The sequence below is a fragment of the Dendrobates tinctorius genome, unplaced genomic scaffold (assembly GCF_039654945.1).
Source record: "Dendrobates tinctorius isolate UK_male_01 unplaced genomic scaffold, ASM3965494v1 ptg000048l, whole genome shotgun sequence".
NCBI lineage: Eukaryota > Metazoa > Chordata > Amphibia > Anura > Dendrobatidae > Dendrobates > Dendrobates tinctorius.
In genome coordinates, this window is record NW_027361716.1 from 13545595 (window position 1) to 13567379 (window position 21785).

At 53.7% G+C, this 21785-nt stretch overlaps 1 long non-coding RNA gene across 1 annotated transcript; it reads right to left on the reverse strand.

Annotated features, from left to right (window-relative positions):
* Positions 1 to 17956: 17956 nt before the first annotated feature.
* On the reverse strand, positions 17957 to 21785 carry LOC141090233 (uncharacterized). The gene is made up of 2 exons (XR_012232399.1): positions 21438 to 21785; positions 17957 to 19149 (listed from the first exon to the last, which is right to left on the reverse strand). It is a non-coding gene; the product is annotated as an uncharacterized lncRNA (long non-coding RNA).

Genomic DNA, 21785 nt, shown 5'->3' on the forward strand with positions numbered 1-21785 from the left:
AGAGAGACCACTGCCGCACACACACGTAGACACAGAGAGACCACTGCCGCACACACGTATACACAGAGACCACTGCCGCACACACACATATAGAGACCACTGCCGCACACACACGTACACACAGAGACCACTGCCGCACACACAGAGACCAATGCTGCACACACAAGTACACAGAGACCACTGCCGCACACACACGTACATAGAGACCACTGCCGTACACACACGTACACAGAGACCACTGCCTCACACACACGTACACACAAAGACAGCTGCCGCGCACACAGAGAGACCACTGCCGCACACACACGTACACACAAAGACAGCTGCCGCGCACACACGTACGTATACACAGAGACCACTGCCGCACACACACGTACGTATACACAAAGAGACCACTGCCGCACACACACGTACAAACAGAGAGACCACTGCCACACACACGTACACACAGAGACCACTGCCGCACACACACGTATACACAGAGAGACCACTGCCGCACACACACGTATACACAGAGAACACTGCCTCAAACACGTATACATGAGACCACTGGCGCACACACACGTACGTATACACAAAAAGACCACTGCGGCACACACACGTACACACACGTACGTATACACAAAGAGACCACTGCCGCACACACACGTACGTATACACAAAGAGACCAGTGCCGCACACACGTACGTATACACAGAGACCAGTGCCGCACACACACGTACGTATACACAGAGTACAGAGACCACTGCCACACACACACGTACACAGAGACCACTGCCACACAAACACGTATACACAGAGAGACCACTGCCGCACACACAGAGAGACCACTGCCGCACACACACGTATACACAGAGAGCACTGCCGCACACACGTATACACAGAGAGCACTGCCGCACACACGTATACACAGAGAGCACTGCCGCACACACACGTATACAGAGAGACCACTGCCGCACACACGTATACAGAGACCACTGCCGCACACACGTATACACAGAGACCACTACCGTACACAGAGACCACTGCCGCACACACACGTATACAGAGACCACTGCCGCACACACGTACGTACACACAGAGAGACCACTGCCGCGCACACACGTACGTATACACAAAGAGACCACTGCCGCACACACACGTACGTATACACAAAGACCACTGCCGCACACACACGTATGTATACACACAGAGACCACTGCCTCACACACGTATACAGAGACCACTGTCTCACACACGTATACACAGAGAGACCACTGCCGCACACACACGTACACACAGAGAGACCACTGCCGCACACACACGTATACACAGAGACAACTGCCTCAAACACGTATACATGAGAGACCACTGCCGCACACACACGTACGTATACACAAAGAGACCACTGCCGCACACACACGTACGTATACACAGAGACCACTGCCGCACACACGTACACAGAGACCACTGCCACACACACACGTACACAGAGACCACTGCCACACACACGTACACAGAGACCACTGCCACACACACGTACACAGAGACCACTGCCACACACACGTACACACACGTACAAAGAGACCACTGCCACACACACGTACACAGAGACCACTGCCACACACACACACACACGTACAAAGAGACCACTGCCAGAAACACACGTACAGAGACCACTGCCACACACGTACACACAGACCACTGCCACAAACACACGTATACACAGAGACCACTGCCGCACACACACGTATACACAGAGACCACTGCCGCACACACACGTATACACAAAGAGACCACTGCCGCACACACACGTACACACAAAGAGACAGCTGCCGCGCACACACGTACACACAAAGAGACAGCTGCCGCAAACACACGTATACAGAGAGACCACTGCCACACACGTACGTATACACAAAGAGACCACTGCCGCACACACACGTACACACAAAGAGACAGCTGCCGCGCACACACGTACACACAGAGACCACTGCCGCAAACACACGTATACAGAGAGACCACTGCCGCACACACGCGTATACACAGAGACCACTGCCGCACACACACGTACACACAGAGAAACCACTGCCGCACACACGTACGTATACACAAAGAGACCACTGCCGCGCACACACGTACGTATACACAAAGAGACCACTGCCGCGCACACACGTACGTATACACACAGAGACCACTGCCGCACACACACGTACAGAGACCACTGCCGCACACACACGTACACACAGAGACCACTGCCACACACACACACGTAGACACAGAGAGACCACTGCCGCACACACACGTAGACACAGAGAGACCACTGCCGCACACACACAGAGAGACCACTGCCGCACACACACGTACACACAGAGACCACTGCCGCACACACACGCACACACAGACCAATGCCGCACACACACGTACACAGAGACCACTGCCGCACACACACACATATACACAGAGAGACCACTGCCGCACACACACACATATACACAGAGAGACCACTGCCGCACACACGTATACAGAGACCACTGCCGCACACACACATAGAGACCACTGCCGCACACACACGTACACACAGAGACCACTGCCGCACACACAGAGACCAATGCTGCACACACAAGTACACAGAGACCACTGCCGCACACACACGTAGAGACCACTGCCGCACACACACGTACATAGAGACCACTGCCGTACACACACGTACACAGAGACCACTGCCTCACACACACGTACACACAAAGAGACAGCTGCCGCGCACACAGAGACCACTGCCGCACACACACGTACACACAAAGACAGCTGCCGCGCACACACGTACGTATACACAGAGACCACTGCCGCACACACACGTACGTATACACAAAGAGACCACTGCCGCACACACACGTACAAACAGAGAGACCACTGCCACACACACGTACACACAGAGAACACTGCCTCAAACACGTATACATGAGAGACCACTGGCGCACACACACGTACGTATACACAAAAAGACCACTGCCGCACACACACGTACGTATACACAAAGAGACCACTGCCGCGCACACACGTACGTATACACAAAGAGACCAGTGCCGCACACACGTACGTATACACAGAGACCAGTGCCGCACACACACGTACGTATACACAGAGTACAGAGACCACTGCCACACACACGTACACAGAGACCACTGCCACACACACACGTACACAGAGACCACTGCCACACACACACGTACACAGAGACCACTGCCACACAAACACGTATACACAGAGAGACCACTGCCGCACACACGTACACACAGAGAGACCACTGCCGCACACACACGTATACACAGAGACCACTGCCGCACACACGTATACACAGAGAGCACTGTCTCACACACACGTATACAGAGAGACCACTGCCGCACACACGTATACAGAGACCACTGCCGCACACACGTATACACAGAGAGACCACTGCCGCACACACGTATACAGAGAGACCACTGCCGCACACACGTACACACAGAGACCACTACCGTACACAGAGACCACTGCCGCACACACACGTATACACAGAGACCACTGCCGCACACACGTACGTACACACAGAGAGACCACTGCCGCACACACACGTACGTATACACAAAGAGACCACTGCCGCACACACACGTATGTATACACACAGAGACCACTGCCTCACACACGTATACAGAGACCACTGTCTCACACAAGTATACACAGAGAGACCACTGCCGCACACACACGTACACACAGAGAGACCACTGCCGCACACACACGTATACACAGAGACAACTGCCTCAAACACGTATACATGAGAGACCACTGGCGCACACACACGTACGTATACACAAAGAGACCACTGCCGCACACACACGTACACACAGAGAGACCACTGCTGCACACACACACACACACACATACACAGAGAGACCACTGCCGCACACACACACACATACACAGAGAGACCACTGCCGCACACACACGTATACAGAGAGACCACTGCCGCACACACACGTACGTATACACAAAGAGACCACTGCCGCACACACACGTACGTATACACAGAGACCACTGCCGCACACACGTACACAGAGACCACTGCCGCACACACGTACATATACACAGAGACCACTGCCACACACACGTACATATACACAGAGACCACTGCCACACACACGTACACAGAGACCACTGCCGCACACACGTACATATACACAGAGACCACTGCCACACACACGTACATATACACAGAGACCACTGCCACACACACGTACATATACACAGCGAGACCACTGCCGCACACACACGTACGTATAGAGACCACTGCCACACACAGAGACCACCGCCCCACACACACACGTACGTATAGAGACCACTGCCACACACACGTACGTACACAGAGACCACTGCCGCACACATACAAATACAGAGACCACTGCCGCACACACACACGTACGTATAGAGACCACTGCCACACACACGTATACAGAGACCACTGCCATATACACAGAGAGACCACTGCCGCACACACACACACACGTACGTATACAGAGACCACTGCCACACACACGTACGTATACACAGCGAGACCACTGCCGCACACACAGGTACACACAGCGAGACCACTGCCGCACACACGTATACACAGAGACCACTGCCACACACACGTACGTATACACAGAGAGACCACTGCCGCACACACGTACGTATACACAGAGAGACCACTGCCGCACACACAGGTACACACAGAGAGACCACTGCCGCACACACTTATACACATAGACCACTGCCTGCCACACACACGTACGTACGTATACACAGAGAGACCACTGCCGCACACACACGAACGTATACACAGCGAGACCACTGCCGCAAACACACGTACGTATACACAGCGAGACCACTGCCGCACACGTACGTATACACAGCGAGACCACTGCCGCACACGTACGTATACACAGCGAGACCACTGCCGCACACACACGTACATATACACAGAGACCACTGCCGCACACACGTACATATACACAGAGACCACTGCCACACACACGTACATATACACAGAGACCACTGCCACACACACACACACACACACACAGACCGCTGCCGCACACACACATGTACACACAGAGAGCTGCCGCACACACACGTACACACAAAGAGCTGCCACGTACACACAGAGACCACTGCCGCACACACACGTACACAAAGAGACCACTGCCTCACACACACGTATACACAGAGCGACCACTGCCTCACACACACGCATACAGAGACCACTGCCACACACACGTATACACAGAGACCACTGCCGCACACACACGTACGTATACAAAAAGACCACTGCCGCACACACACAGAGACCACTGCCGCACACATGTACGTATACAGAGACCACTGTCGCACACACGTACGTATACAGAGACCACTGCCGCACACACACGTACGTATACAGAGACCACTGCAGCACACACACGTACGTATACAGAGACCACTGCAGCACACACACGTGTACACAAAGAGACCACTGCCGCGCACACACGTGTACACAGAGACCACTGCCGCACACACACGTACACAGAGACCACTGCCGCACACACGTGTACACAGAGAGACCACTGCCGCACACACACGTATACAGAGACCACTGCCGCACACACACGTATACAGAGACCACTGCCGCATACACACGTACACACAGAGACCACTGCCGCACACACGTACGTATACACATAGACCACTGCCGCACACACGTACGTATACACAGCGAGACCACTGCCGCACACACGTACGTATACACAGCGAGACCACTGCCGCACACACGTACGTATACACAGCGAGACCACTGCCGCACACGTACGTATACACAGCGAGACCACTGCCGCACACACACGTACATATACAGAGACCACTGCCGCACACACGTACATATACACAGAGACCACTGCCGCACACACGTACATATACACAGAGACCACTGCCACACACACGTACATATACACAGAGACCACTGCGCCACACACACACACACACACACACACACACACAGAGAGACCACTGCCGCACACACACGTATACAGAGACCACTGCCGCACACACACGTATACAGAGACCACTGCCGCACACACACGTACACAGACCACTGCCGCACACACACGTACACACAGAGAGACCACTGCCTCACACACACGCACACAGAGACCACTGCCTCACACACACGTATACAGAGACCACACTGCCGCACACACAGAGAGACCACTGCCACACACACACACACACACACACACACACACAGAGAGACCACTGCCGCACACACACGTACGTATACACAAAGAGACCACTGCCGCACACACACACAAAAAGACCACTGCCACACACACACACACACACGTATACAGAGACCACTGCCTCACACACGTACACACAGAGACCACTGCCACACACATGTATAGAGACCACTGCCGCACACACACACGTATACAGAGACCACTGCCACACACACGTACACACAGAGACCACTGCCACACACACGTATAGAGACCACTGCCGCACACACACAAACACGTATACAGAGACCACTGCCACACACACGTACACAGAGACCACTGCCACACACACGTATAGAGACCACTGCCGCACACACAGAGACCACTGCTGCACACACACACACAGAGACCACTGCCGCACACACACACACAGAGACCACTGCCGCACACACACGTACGTATACACAAAGACCACTGCCGCACACACACGTACAGAGACCACTGCCGCACACACAGAGAGACCACTGCCGCACACACACGTACACACAGAGAGACCACTGCCGCACACACACGTACACACAGAGAGACCACTGCCGCACACACGTATACACAGACCACTGCTGCACACACACGTACACAGAGACCACTGCCGCACACACACGTACACACAAAGACAGCTGCCGCGCACACACAGAGAGACCACTGCCGCACACACACGTACGTATACACAAAGACCACTGCCGCACACACAGACCACTGCCACACAGACACGTACACAGAGGCCACTGCCGCACACACACGTACACACAGAGACCACTGCCGCACACACATACGTATACACAAAGAGACCACTGCCGCACACACACGTACACACAAAGACAGCAGCCGCGCACACACAAAAAGACCACTGCCTCACACACACGTATACACAGAGAGACCACTGCCTCACACACACGTATACACAGAGAGACCACTGCCTCACACACACACGTATACACAGAGACCACTGCCGCACACACGTATACAGAGACCACTGCCGCACACACGTACATATACACAGAGACCACTGCCACACACACGTACATATACACAGAGACCACTGCCACACACACGTACATATACACAGCGAGACCACTGCCGCACACACGTACGTATAGAGACCACTGCCACACACAGAGACCACCGCCCCACACACACACGTACGTATAGAGACCACTGCCACACACACGTACGTACACAGAGACCACTGCCGCACACATACAAATACAGAGACCACTGCCGCACACACACACGTACGTATAGAGACCACTGCCACACACACGTATACAGAGACCACTGCCGCACACACACACACGTACGTATACAGAGACCACTGCCACACACACGTACGTATACACAGCGAGACCACTGCCGCACACACAGGTACACACAGCGAGACCACTGCCGCACACACGTATACACAGCGAGACCACTGCCTCACACACACGTATACACAGAGACCAAAGCCACACACACAGGTACACACAGAGAGACCACTGCCGCACACACTTATACACATAGACCACTGCCACACACACGTACGTATACACATAGACCACTGCCACACACACGTACGTATACACATAGACCACTGCCACACACACGTACGTATACACAACGAGACCACTGCCGCACACACACGTACGTATACACAACGAGACCACTGCCGCAAACACACGTACGTATACACAACGAGACCACTGCCGCAAACACACGTACGTATACACAGCGAGACCACTGTCGCACACGTACGTATACACAGCGAGACCACTGCCGCACACGTACGTATACACAGCGAGACCACTGCCGCACACACACGTACATATACACAGAGACCACTGCCGCACACACGTACATATACACAGAGACCACTGCCACACACACGTACATATACACAGAGACCACTGCCACACACACACACACAGACCGCTGCCGAACACACACACACACATGTACACACAGAGAGCTGCCGCACACACACGTACACACAAAGAGCTGCCACGTACACACAGAGACCACTGCCGCACACACACGTACACAAAGAGACCACTGCCTCACACACACGTATACACAGAGCGACCACTGCCTCACACACACGCATACAGAGACCACTGCCACACACACGTATACACAGAGACCACTGCCGCACACACACGTACGTATACAAAAAGACCACTGCCGCGCACACACACAGAGACCACTGCCGCACACATGTACGTATACAGAGACCACTGCCGCACACATGTACGTATAGAGACCACTGCCGCACACACGTACGTATACAGAGACCACTGCCGCACACACACGTACGTATACAGAGACCACTGCAGCACACACACGTGTACACAAAGAGACCACTGCCGCGCACACACGTGTACACAGAGACCACTGCCGCACACACACGTACAGAGACCACTGCCGCACACACGTGTACACAGAGAGACCACTGCCGCACACACACGTATACAGAGACCACTGCCGCACACACACGTATACAGAGACCACTGCCGCATACACACGTACACACAGAGAGACCACTGCCGCACACACGTACGTATACACATAGACCACTGCCACACACACGTACGTATACACAGAGAGACCACTGCCGCACACACGTACGTATACACAGCGAGACCACTGCCGCACACACGTACGTATACACAGCGAGACCACTGCCGCACACGTACGTATACACAGCGAGACCACTGCGGCACACGTACGTATACACAGCGAGACCACTGCCGCACACGTACGTATACACAGCGAGACCACTGCCGCACACACACGTACATATACAGAGAGACCACTGCCGCACACACGTACATATACACAGAGATCACTGCCGCACACACGTACATATACACAGAGACCACTGCCACACACACGTACATATACACAGAGACCACTGCGCCACACACACACACACAGAGACCACTGACGCACACACACGTACACACAAAGAGCTGCCGCGCACACACGTACACAGAGACCACTGCCGCACACACACGTACGTATACAGAGACCACTGCAGCACACACACGTACGTATACAGAGACCACTGCAGCACACACACGTGTACACAAAGAGACCACTGCCGCACACACACGTGTACACAGAGAGACCACTGCCGCACACACGTGTACACAGAGAGACCACTGCCGCACACACACGTATACAGAGACCACTGCCGCACACACACGTACAGAGACCACTGCCGCACACACACGTACAGAGACCACTGCCGCACACACACGTACACACAGAGAGACCACTGCCTCACACACACGCAGAGAGACCACTGCCTCACACACACGTATACAGAGACCACACTGCCGCACACACAGAGAGACCACTGCCACACACACACACACACACACACACACAGAGAGACCACTGCCGCACACACACGTACGTATACACAAAGAGACCACTGCCGCACACACACACAAAAAGACCACTGCCTCACACACGTACACACAGAGACCACTGCCACACACACGTATAGAGACCACTGCCGCACACACACACACACACACGTATACAGAGACCACTGCCACACACACGTACACAGAGACCACTGCCACACACACGTATAGAGACCACTGCCGCACACACACAAACACGTATACAGAGACCACTGCCACACACACGTACACAGAGACCACTGCCACACACACGTACACAGAGACCACTGCCACACACACGTATAGAGACCACTGCCGCACACACACAGAGACCACTGCCGCACACACACAGAGACCACTGCCGCACACACACGTACGTATACACAAAGAGACCACTGCCGCACACACACGTACACACAGAGACCACTGCCGCACACACACGTACACACAGAGACCACTGCCGCACACACACGTACACACAGAGAGACCAATACCGCACACACACGTACACACAGAGACCACTGCCACACACACGGACACACAGAGAGACCACTGACGCACACACGTACACACAGAGACCACTGCACCAACCCCCCCTGCAGTTTCAGTGCCCCCCCAGGTCCAGTGCCCCTGCCACAGTTCCAGTGTTCCCCTGGAGGTCCAGTGTCCCCGCCGCAGTTCTAGTTTTCCCGCCGGAGGCCCAGTGCCCCTGCCACAGTTCCAGTGTTCCCCTGGAGGTCCAGTGCCCCTGCCACAGTTCCAGTGTTCCACCCGCAGGTCCAGTGTTCCACCCGTACACACAGAGAGACCACTGCCACACACGTACGTATACACAAAGAGACCACTGCCGCACACACACGTACACACAAAGAAACAGCTGCCGCACACACACGTACACACAAAGAGACAGCTGCCGCGCACACACGTACACACAAAGACAGCTGCCGCAAACACACGTATACAGAGAGACCACTGCCACACACGTACGTATACACAAAGAGACCACTGCCGCACACACACGTACACACAAAGAGACAGCTGCCGCGCACACACGTATACAGAGAGACCACTGCCGCACACACGTACGTATACACAAAGAGACCACTGCCGCGCACACACGTACGTATACACAAAGAGACCACTGCCGCGCACACACGTACGTATACACACAGAGACCACTGCCGCACACACACGTACAGAGACCACTGCCGCACACACACGTACACACAGAGACCACTGCCGCACACACACGTACACACAGAGACCACTGCCACACACACACGTAGACACAGAGAGACCACTGCCGCACACACACGTAGACACAGAGAGACCACTGCCGCACACACGTATACACAGAGACCACTGCCGCACACACACATATAGAGACCACTGCCGCACACACACGTACACACAGAGACCACTGCCGCACACACAGAGACCAATGCTGCACACACAAGTACACAGAGACCACTGCCGCACACACACGTACATAGAGACCACTGCCGTACACACACGTACACAGAGACCACTGCCTCACACACACGTACACACAAAGACAGCTGCCGCGCACACAGAGAGACCACTGCCGCACACACACGTACACACAAAGACAGCTGCCGCGCACACACGTACGTATACACAGAGACCACTGCCGCACACACACGTACGTATACACAAAGAGACCACTGCCGCACACACACGTACAAACAGAGAGACCACTGCCACACACACGTACACACAGAGACCACTGCCGCACACACACGTATACACAGAGAGACCACTGCCGCACACACACGTATACACAGAGAACACTGCCTCAAACACGTATACATGAGACCACTGGCGCACACACACGTACGTATACACAAAAAGACCACTGCGGCACACACACGTACACACACGTACGTATACACAAAGAGACCACTGCCGCACACACACGTACGTATACACAAAGAGACCAGTGCCGCACACACGTACGTATACACAGAGACCAGTGCCGCACACACACGTACGTATACACAGAGTACAGAGACCACTGCCACACACACACGTACACAGAGACCACTGCCACACAAACACGTATACACAGAGAGACCACTGCCGCACACACAGAGAGACCACTGCCGCACACACACGTATACACAGAGAGCACTGCCGCACACACGTATACACAGAGAGCACTGCCGCACACACGTATACACAGAGAGCACTGCCGCACACACACGTATACAGAGAGACCACTGCCGCACACACGTATACAGAGACCACTGCCGCACACACGTATACACAGAGAGACCACTGCCGCACACACGTATACAGAGAGACCACTGCCGCACACACGTACACACAGAGACCACTACCGTACACAGAGACCACTGCCGCACACACACGTATACAGAGACCACTGCCGCACACACGTACGTACACACAGAGACCACTGCCGCGCACACACGTACGTATACACAAAGAGACCACTGCCGCACACACACGTACGTATACACAAAGACCACTGCCGCACACACACGTATGTATACACACAGAGACCACTGCCTCACACACGTATACAGAGACCACTGTCTCACACACGTATACACAGAGAGACCACTGCCGCACACACACGTACACACAGAGAGACCACTGCCGCACACACACGTATACACAGAGACAACTGCCTCAAACACGTATACATGAGAGACCACTGGCGCACACACACGTACGTATACACAAAGAGACCACTGCCGCACACACACGTACGCACAGAGAGACCACTGCTGCACACACACACACACATACACAGAGAGATCACTGCCGCACACACACGTATACAGAGAGACCACTGCCGCACACACACGTACGTATACACAAAGAGACCACTGCCGCACACACACGTACGTATACACAGAGACCACTGCCGCACACACGTACACAGAGACCACTGCCACACACACACGTACACAGAGACCACTGCCACACACACGTACACAGAGACCACTGCCACACACACGTACACAGAGACCACTGCCACACACACGTACACACACGTACAAAGAGACCACTGCCACACACACGTACACAGAGACCACTGCCACACACACACACACACGTACAAAGAGACCACTGCCAGAAACACACGTACAGAGACCACTGCCACACACGTACACACAGACCACTGCCACAAACACACGTATACACAGAGAGACCACTGCCGCACACACACGTATACACAGAGACCACTGCCGCACACACACGTATACACAAAGAGACCACTGCCGCACACACACGTACACACAAAGAGACAGCTGCCGCGCACACACGTACACACAAAGACAGCTGCCGCAAACACACGTATACAGAGAGACCACTGCCACACACGTACGTATACACAAAGAGACCACTGCCGCGCACACACGTACGTATACACAAAGAGACCACTGCCGCGCACACACGTACGTATACACACAGAGACCACTGCCGCACACACACGTACAGAGACCACTGCCGCACACACACGTACACACAGAGACCACTGCCACACACACACGTAGACACAGAGAGACCACTGCCGCACACACACGTAGACACAGAGAGACCACTGCCGCACACACACAGAGAGACCACTGCCGCACACACACGTACACACAGAGACCACTGCCGCACACACACTCACACACAGACCAATGCCGCACACACACGTACACAGAGACCACTGCCGCACACACACACATATACACAGAGAGACCACTGCCGCACACACACACATATACACAGAGAGACCACTGCCGCACACACGTATACAGAGACCACTGCCGCACACACACATAGAGACCACTGCCGCACACACACGTACACACAGAGACCACTGCCGCACACACAGAGACCAATGCTGCACACACAAGTACACAGAGACCACTGCCGCACACACACGTAGAGACCACTGCCGCACACACACGTACATAGAGACCACTGCCGTACACACACGTACACAGAGACCACTGCCTCACACACACGTACACACAAAGAGACAGCTGCCGCGCACACAGAGAGACCACTGCCGCACACACACGTACACACAAAGACAGCTGCCGCGCACACACGTACGTATACACAGAGACCACTGCCGCACACACACGTACGTATACACAAAGAGACCACTGCCGCACACACACGTACAAACAGAGAGACCACTGCCACACACACGTACACACAGAGAACACTGCCTCAAACACGTATACATGAGAGACCACTGGCGCACACACACGTACGTATACACAAAAAGACCACTGCCGCACACACACGTACGTATACACAAAGAGACCACTGCCGCGCACACACGTACGTATACACAAAGAGACCAGTGCCGCACACACGTACGTATACACAGAGACCAGTGCCGCACACACACGTACGTATACACAGAGTACAGAGACCACTGCCACACACACGTACACAGAGACCACTGCCACACACACACGTACACAGAGACCACTGCCACACAAACACGTATACACAGAGAGACCACTGCCGCACACACGTACACACAGAGAGACCACTGCCGCACACACACGTATACACAGAGACCACTGCCGCACACACGTATACACAGAGAGCACTGTCTCACACACACGTATACAGAGAGACCACTGCCGCACACACGTATACAGAGACCACTGCCGCACACACGTATACACAGAGAGACCACTGCCGCACACACGTATACAGAGACCACTGCCGCACACACGTACACACAGAGACCACTACCGTACACAGAGACCACTGCCGCACACACACGTATACACAGAGACCACTGCCGCACACACGTACGTACACACAGAGAGACCACTGCCGCACACACACGTACGTATACACAAAGAGACCACTGCCGCACACACACGTATGTATACACACAGAGACCACTGCCTCACACACGTATACAGAGACCACTGTCTCACACAAGTATACACAGAGAGACCACTGCCGCACACACACGTACACACAGAGAGACCACTGCCGCACACACACGTATACACAGAGACAACTGCCTCAAACACGTATACATGAGAGACCACTGGCGCACACACACGTACGTATACACAAAGAGACCACTGCCGCACACACACGTACACACAGAGAGACCACTACCATACACACAGAGAGACCACTGCCGCACACACACGTATACACAGAGACCACCGTCGCACACACACGTATACACAGAGACCACTGCCACACACACGTATACACAGAGACCACTGCCGCACACACGTACACACAGAGAGACCACTGCCGTACACAGAGAGACCACTGCCGCACACACACGTACGTATACAGAGAGACCACTGCCGCACACACACGTACGTACACACAGAGAGACCACTGCCTCACACACGTATACACAGAGACACCACTGTCTCACACACACGTATACACAGAGAGACTACTGCCTCACACACGTACACACAGAGACCACTGCCGCACACACACGTACACACAGACCACTGCCGCACACACACGTACACAGAGACCACTGCCGCACACACACGTACACAGAGACCACTGCCGCACACACACGTACACAGAGACCACTGCCGCACACACACGTACACACAGACCACTGCCGCACACACAGACCACTGCCGCACACACACGTACACACAGACCACTGCCGTACACACAGACCACTGCCGCACACACAGAGACCACTGCCGCACACACACGTACACACAGACCACTGCCGCGCACACAGACCACTGCCGCACACACACCTACGTATACACAGAGACCACTGCCGCACACACACGTACGTATACACAGAGACCACTGTCACACACACGTATACACAGAGAGACCACTGCCTCACACAAGTAGACAGAGACCACTGCCGCACACACACGTACACACAGACCACTGCCGCACACACACGTACACAGACCACTGCCGCACACACACGTACACACAGACCACTGCCGCGCACACACGTCCACAGACCACTGCCGCACACACGTCCACAGACCACTGCCGCACACACACGTACACACAGACCACTGCCGCACACACACGTACACAGAGACAACTGCCGCACACACACGTACACACAGAGAGACCACTGCCGCACACACACGTATACAGAGAGACCACTGCCGCACACACACGTACACACAGAGACCACTGCCGCACACACACGTACACACAGAGACCACTGCCGCACACACACGTACACACAGAGACCACTGCCGCACACACACGTACACACAGAGACCACTGCCGCACACACAGAGACCACTGCCGCACACACAGAGACCACTGCCGCACACACACGTACACAGAGACCACTGCCGCACACACGTACACACAAAGAGACAGCTGCCGCGCACACACAGAGACCACTGCCGCACACACACCTACGTATACAGAGACCACTGCCGCACACACACGTACGAATACACAAAGAGACCACTGCCGCACACACACGTACACACAAAGAGACCACTGCCGCACACACACGTACGTATACACAGAGAGACCACTGTCTCACACACACGTATACACAGAGAGACCACTGCCTCACACACGTAGACAGAGAGACCACTGCCGCACACACACGTAGACAGAGAGACCACTGCCTCACACACACGTATACACAGAGAGACCACTGCCTCACACACACGTATACAGAGACCACTGCCTCACACACGTATACATGAGACCACTGCCGCACACACACGTATACACAGAGAGACCACTGCCGCACACACACGTATACACAGAGAGACCACTGCCGCACACACACGTATACACAGAGAGACCACTGCCGCACACACACGTATACACAGAGACCACTGCCGCACACACACGTATACACAGAGAGACCACTGCCGCACACACACGTACGTATACACAAAGAGACCACTGCCGCACACACGTACGTATACACAGAGAGACCACTGCCGCACACACACGTACGTATACACAAAGAAACCACTGCCGCACACACACGTACGTATACACAGAGAGACCACTGTCACACACACTTATACACAGAGAGACCGCTGCAGCACACACACGTATACACAGAGACCGCTGCAGCACACACACGTATACAGAGACCACTGCCGCACACACAAGTACACAGAGAGACCACTGCCGCACACACAAGTACACACAGAGAGACCACTGCCGCACACACACGTATACAGAGACCGCTGCCGCACACACACTTACACAGAGACCACTGCCGCATACACGTATACAGCTATACAGAGTAGTCCCGCGCACACGCAAATATACACAAACACAGAGACCGCTGCCGCACACACACGTACACACAGAGACCGCTGCCGCACACACACGTACACACAGAGACCGCTGCCGCACACACACGTACACAGAGACCGCTGCCGCACACACACGTACACACAGAGACCGCTGCCGCACACACACGTACACACAGAGACCGCTGCCGCACACACACGTACACACAGAGAGACCACTGCCGCACAGCCACGTACACACAGAGAGACCACTGCCGCACACACACATATACAGAGACCACTGCCGCACACACACGTATACACAGAGACCACTGCCGCACACACACACATATACAGAGACCACTGCCGCACACACACGTATACACAGAGAGACCACTGCCGCACACACACGTATACAAGAGACCACTGCCGCACACACACGTACATATACAGAGACCACTGCCGCACACACACGTATACATGAGACCACTGCCGCACACAGAGACCACTGCCGCACACACACGTATACATGAGAGACCGCTGCCGCACACACACGTGTACACAGAGACCACTGCCGCACACACACGTGTACACAGAGACCACTGCCGCACACACACGTGTACACAGAGACCACTGCCGCACACACACGTGTACACAGAGACCACTGCCGCACACACACGTGTACAGAGACCACTGCCGCACACACACGTGTACAGAGACCACTGCCGCACACACACGTGTACAGAGACCACTGCCGCACACACACGTGTACAGAGACCACTGCCGCACACACACGTGTACACAGAGACCACTGCCGCACACACACGTGTACACAGAGACCACTGCCGCACACACACGTGTACACAGAGACCACTGCCGCACACACACGTGTACACAGAGAGACCACTGCCGCACACACACGTGTACACAGAGAGACCACTGCCGCACACACACGTGTACACAGAGAGACCACTGTGACGGGAGTATTCTCCAGAGCAAGGAGGGACAACAGGCCTGGGAATAATCCAACAGATTTATTGACCAAAAAACAGGAACAACACGAAGGTAATTTGCAGAGTCCCAAAATAAGTCCACAGGAAACTGATTCGGGGGCACCTCCCGACAATCCTTGTGCCAGATCACAAAACCATAGTCCTTTAAGAGTCCCAGAAATCCACCACGCTCACACCGAGGCCGAAGCTTCCTCAGACAGCCTCGCCCTTCTCTTTTAGCATCCAACTCACATCTGATCTTAAAACAAGAATGTATTGTCAGGGCTCCTGGGATCAGTCCATCTGAAGGGGGGTAGGGGTCACACCTACTATTCAATGGTTTGGTCCATCAGAAGATTCTAGAAATGTAAGGGCTCCACTTAGTCTACAGGATGTGTATTGTAGGTTATCTTCTGCTTAGGAAAACAATAGCCACAGTTCCACTAGCTGTTGACACAAGCCTAAATTAGATTATGGTCCAGGTACATCACAAGACATTGCATAGTATTGGGGGAAGGAGACATGGTTAATTTACAGCAAATGAACCAGAGGAAAGTTACATGACATATTATACAAAATACAGGACAGGGCAAGACTACAAATCATGACAATCCCTTCCCCTCCCAATTTGTGTACGTACTAGGGACCTCTACAGGTCACTGGTTAAGTACACACAGGCATGGCTGACAGGACTCAGGGCTCCTCTTGCCTGGACAGTCCATCTGCATTTTGGTGTTGGCTGCCTCTTCTATACTGTATGGTAAAGTTATAGGGCTGCAGAGCCAGGCTCCATCGTAGTAAGCGTCCATTGTCCCCAGAGACTCGGTTCAGCCAGGTGAGGGGATTGTGATCAGTAATGACAGTGAATTCTCGTCCATACAGATACGGCCTTAGTTTCCTAAGGGCCCACACTACAGCCAGACATTCTTTTTCAACAGTTGCATAGGCCACTTCTCGGTCCAGCAGTTTCCGGCTGAGGTAGGCAATGGGGTGCTCGTCCCCAGCTGCATTCACCTGGCTGAGGACAGCTCCCAGTCCATAAGCAGAGGCGTCCGTCTGCACAATGAATCTCCTCTTGTAGTCTGGAGCAGCCAGAACAGGGTCACAGACCAGAGCGTCCTTCAGCTGGTTAAAAGCCTCATCACAGGCTGGAGTCCAGATCACCAGCCGGGGCATCGTTTTCTTGGTCAGGTCGGTAAGAGGCTTGGCCACAGTGCTGAAATGCGAAACAAATTTTCGGTAATAACTGGCAGTGCCCAAAAAAGCCATAACTTGTTTCTTAGTTTGGGGTACAGGCCAGTCTCTAATAGCCTGGATTTTGGCAGATTCGGGACGGAGCTTCCCTCCTCCTACTCTATGCCCTAGGTACTGGACTTCACCCATCCCCAATTGGCATTTATCTGGTCGAATGGTTAGGCCTGCTGCAAGAAGCAGGTCAAGAATAACGGCTACTTGGTTCAGATGTTCCTCCCACGTCTGGCTGAAGATAGCGATATCATCCAAGTAGGCACAAGCAAAGTCACCACATCCCCGGAGGATCTGGTCCACCATTCTCTGGAAGGTGGCCGGGGCATTCTTCATTCCAAAGGGCATATTTAGGAATTCATACAGACCAAAGGGGGTTATAAAAGCGGACCGTTCTCTCCCCTCCTCCGTCAGAGGGATTTGCCAGTATCCCTTACTGAGATCAAAGATAGTGACATATCGGGATCCAGCCAGTCGGTCTAGAAGTTCGTCAATACGAGGCATTGGGTAAGGATCACTGACGGTATGGTCGTTTAGTCGTCGATAGTCCACACAAAATCGAGTACTCCCATCCTTCTTGGGTACTAACACCACAGGAGAGGCCCAAGGGCTATGGGAGGCCTGGATTACCCCAAGCTGTAGCATCTCCTCCAGTTCGTGCTGCATGGTGTTTCGAACTGATTCAGGTACCCGGTAAGGAGCCTGTTGTATGGGACGGATGCCCTGAGTGTCCACATGATGTTGGGTGACGGTGGTTCGACCTGGTTGGGATGAGAAAGCAGCACGTCTCTGTTGAAGCACTCCCAGCATCTGGTTTTTCTGTAAGGAATCCAGGTGATCTCCCAGAGGAACCTGTTCCACAGTGGATGGGGCTCTCGCTGCTTCCACAAGATCAGGTAGGGAGTCCTCATCCTCTTGACCGTCCTCTGAAGCTAGCCGACAGCTTGCTATCATTGGAAGGGTCCGGTCATGGTACTCCTTAATCATATTCACATGGACAGTCTTTTGTCTTAGCCCCTGATCATCAAAAGCAAGAAGGTAATTGGTGTCATTCAGTTTTCTGAGAACCCGGAAGGGACCCTCCCATGTTGTCTGCAGTTTATTCTGCCGATGGGGAACAATCATTAAGACCTGTTGTCCTTCTACAAACTCCCGGTAGCGTGCTTTACGGTCATACCATGTCTTCTGTCTGGTTTGAGCCATCCGCACATGACTCTGGGCAAAACTAGCAAGTTGGGCCAGGGTTTCTCGCAGCTTTAGGACATAAGGGACAACAGGGGCCCCTGTATCTTCAACTTGCCCCTCCCAGTATTCCTTGAGCAGGGTTAAGGGTCCTCGGACCTTTCTTCCAAAGAGTAGTTCAAAGGGGGAGAACCCAGTGGACTCCTGGGGAACTTCCCGATAGGCAAACAAGAGATGGGGTAGGTACTTCTCCCAGTTTGAATCTCTGTCAGTGAAGGCCCTCAGCATATTCTTCAGAGTGCCATTAAATCGTTCACAAAGTCCATTTGTTTGGGGATGATACGGGGTCGTGCGGATCGCTCGTACTCCACAGGTGCGCCACAGACACTGGACCAGCTCTGACATGAACTGGGAGCCTTGGTCCGACAAGATCTCACTGGGAAATCCTACTCTGGTGAAAATGGTAACCAGGGCCTCGGCCACCTTGGCTGCAGAAATACTTGACAAGGCCACCGCTTCTGGATATCGGGTGGCATAGTCCACAACAGTGAGAATGTACTGCTTTCCAGATTTACTTGGTTTAGCCAGAGGTCCAATGATATCAACAGCTACTCTTTGAAAGGGTTCTTCTATTATAGGGAGCGGTTGCAGGGGTGCCTTTGGGTGATCTCCGGGTCGCCCTCTACGCTGACATATGTCGCAAGTTCGGCAGAAATGCGCCACTGCTTGGGAAATCCCAGGCCAATAGAAAGATTGAGTCAATCGCCTCTCGGTGCGGGTTTTGCCTTGATGGCCAGCAGTAGGAATATCATGAGCAAGGTGTAATAGGGGAATTCTGTATTTCTGAGTAACAATCAGCTGTTTGCTATAAGTCCAGGGCTTATCTAGGGAGTCGGCATTGGTAACCCGATACAGAAGTCCATTTTCTCTGATAATTCTTTCTCCATTCTCCCCTAGCTGCCCTATTTCAGCTCGAGCTCTAAAACTAGCTAGGGTGGGGTCAGTCTCCACTTCTTGTCTAAACTGAACTTTATCCCAGGTAACATTCATATTATCCCCACAAGAAGAATCACTCACCGGCTGTGACGGCAGTTCTGGTGGCCTCATTTCCATGGATGGGTTGTACACGTCCACATTTGCTGCTCTCTTGGCTTGACTTCGGGTTACCGCACCGACAAAGTGGCAATGAAGATTCCCCACATCATTTCCTAGAAGAACGTCTGCAGGGAGGCCGCTCATCACACCGAACATGCATTGTTTGGCCCCAAAGCCATAATCCAGGGTCACACTCGCTCTTGGAATATATCTCTGGGTACCTCCAGCCAATTCAATGGCAATTCCTGGTCCCTTTTGAATTGCTTCTGGTTGAATTACTCGGGGATCGGCTATGGTGAGAAAAGCCCCAGTGTCACGGAAGCCAACAAC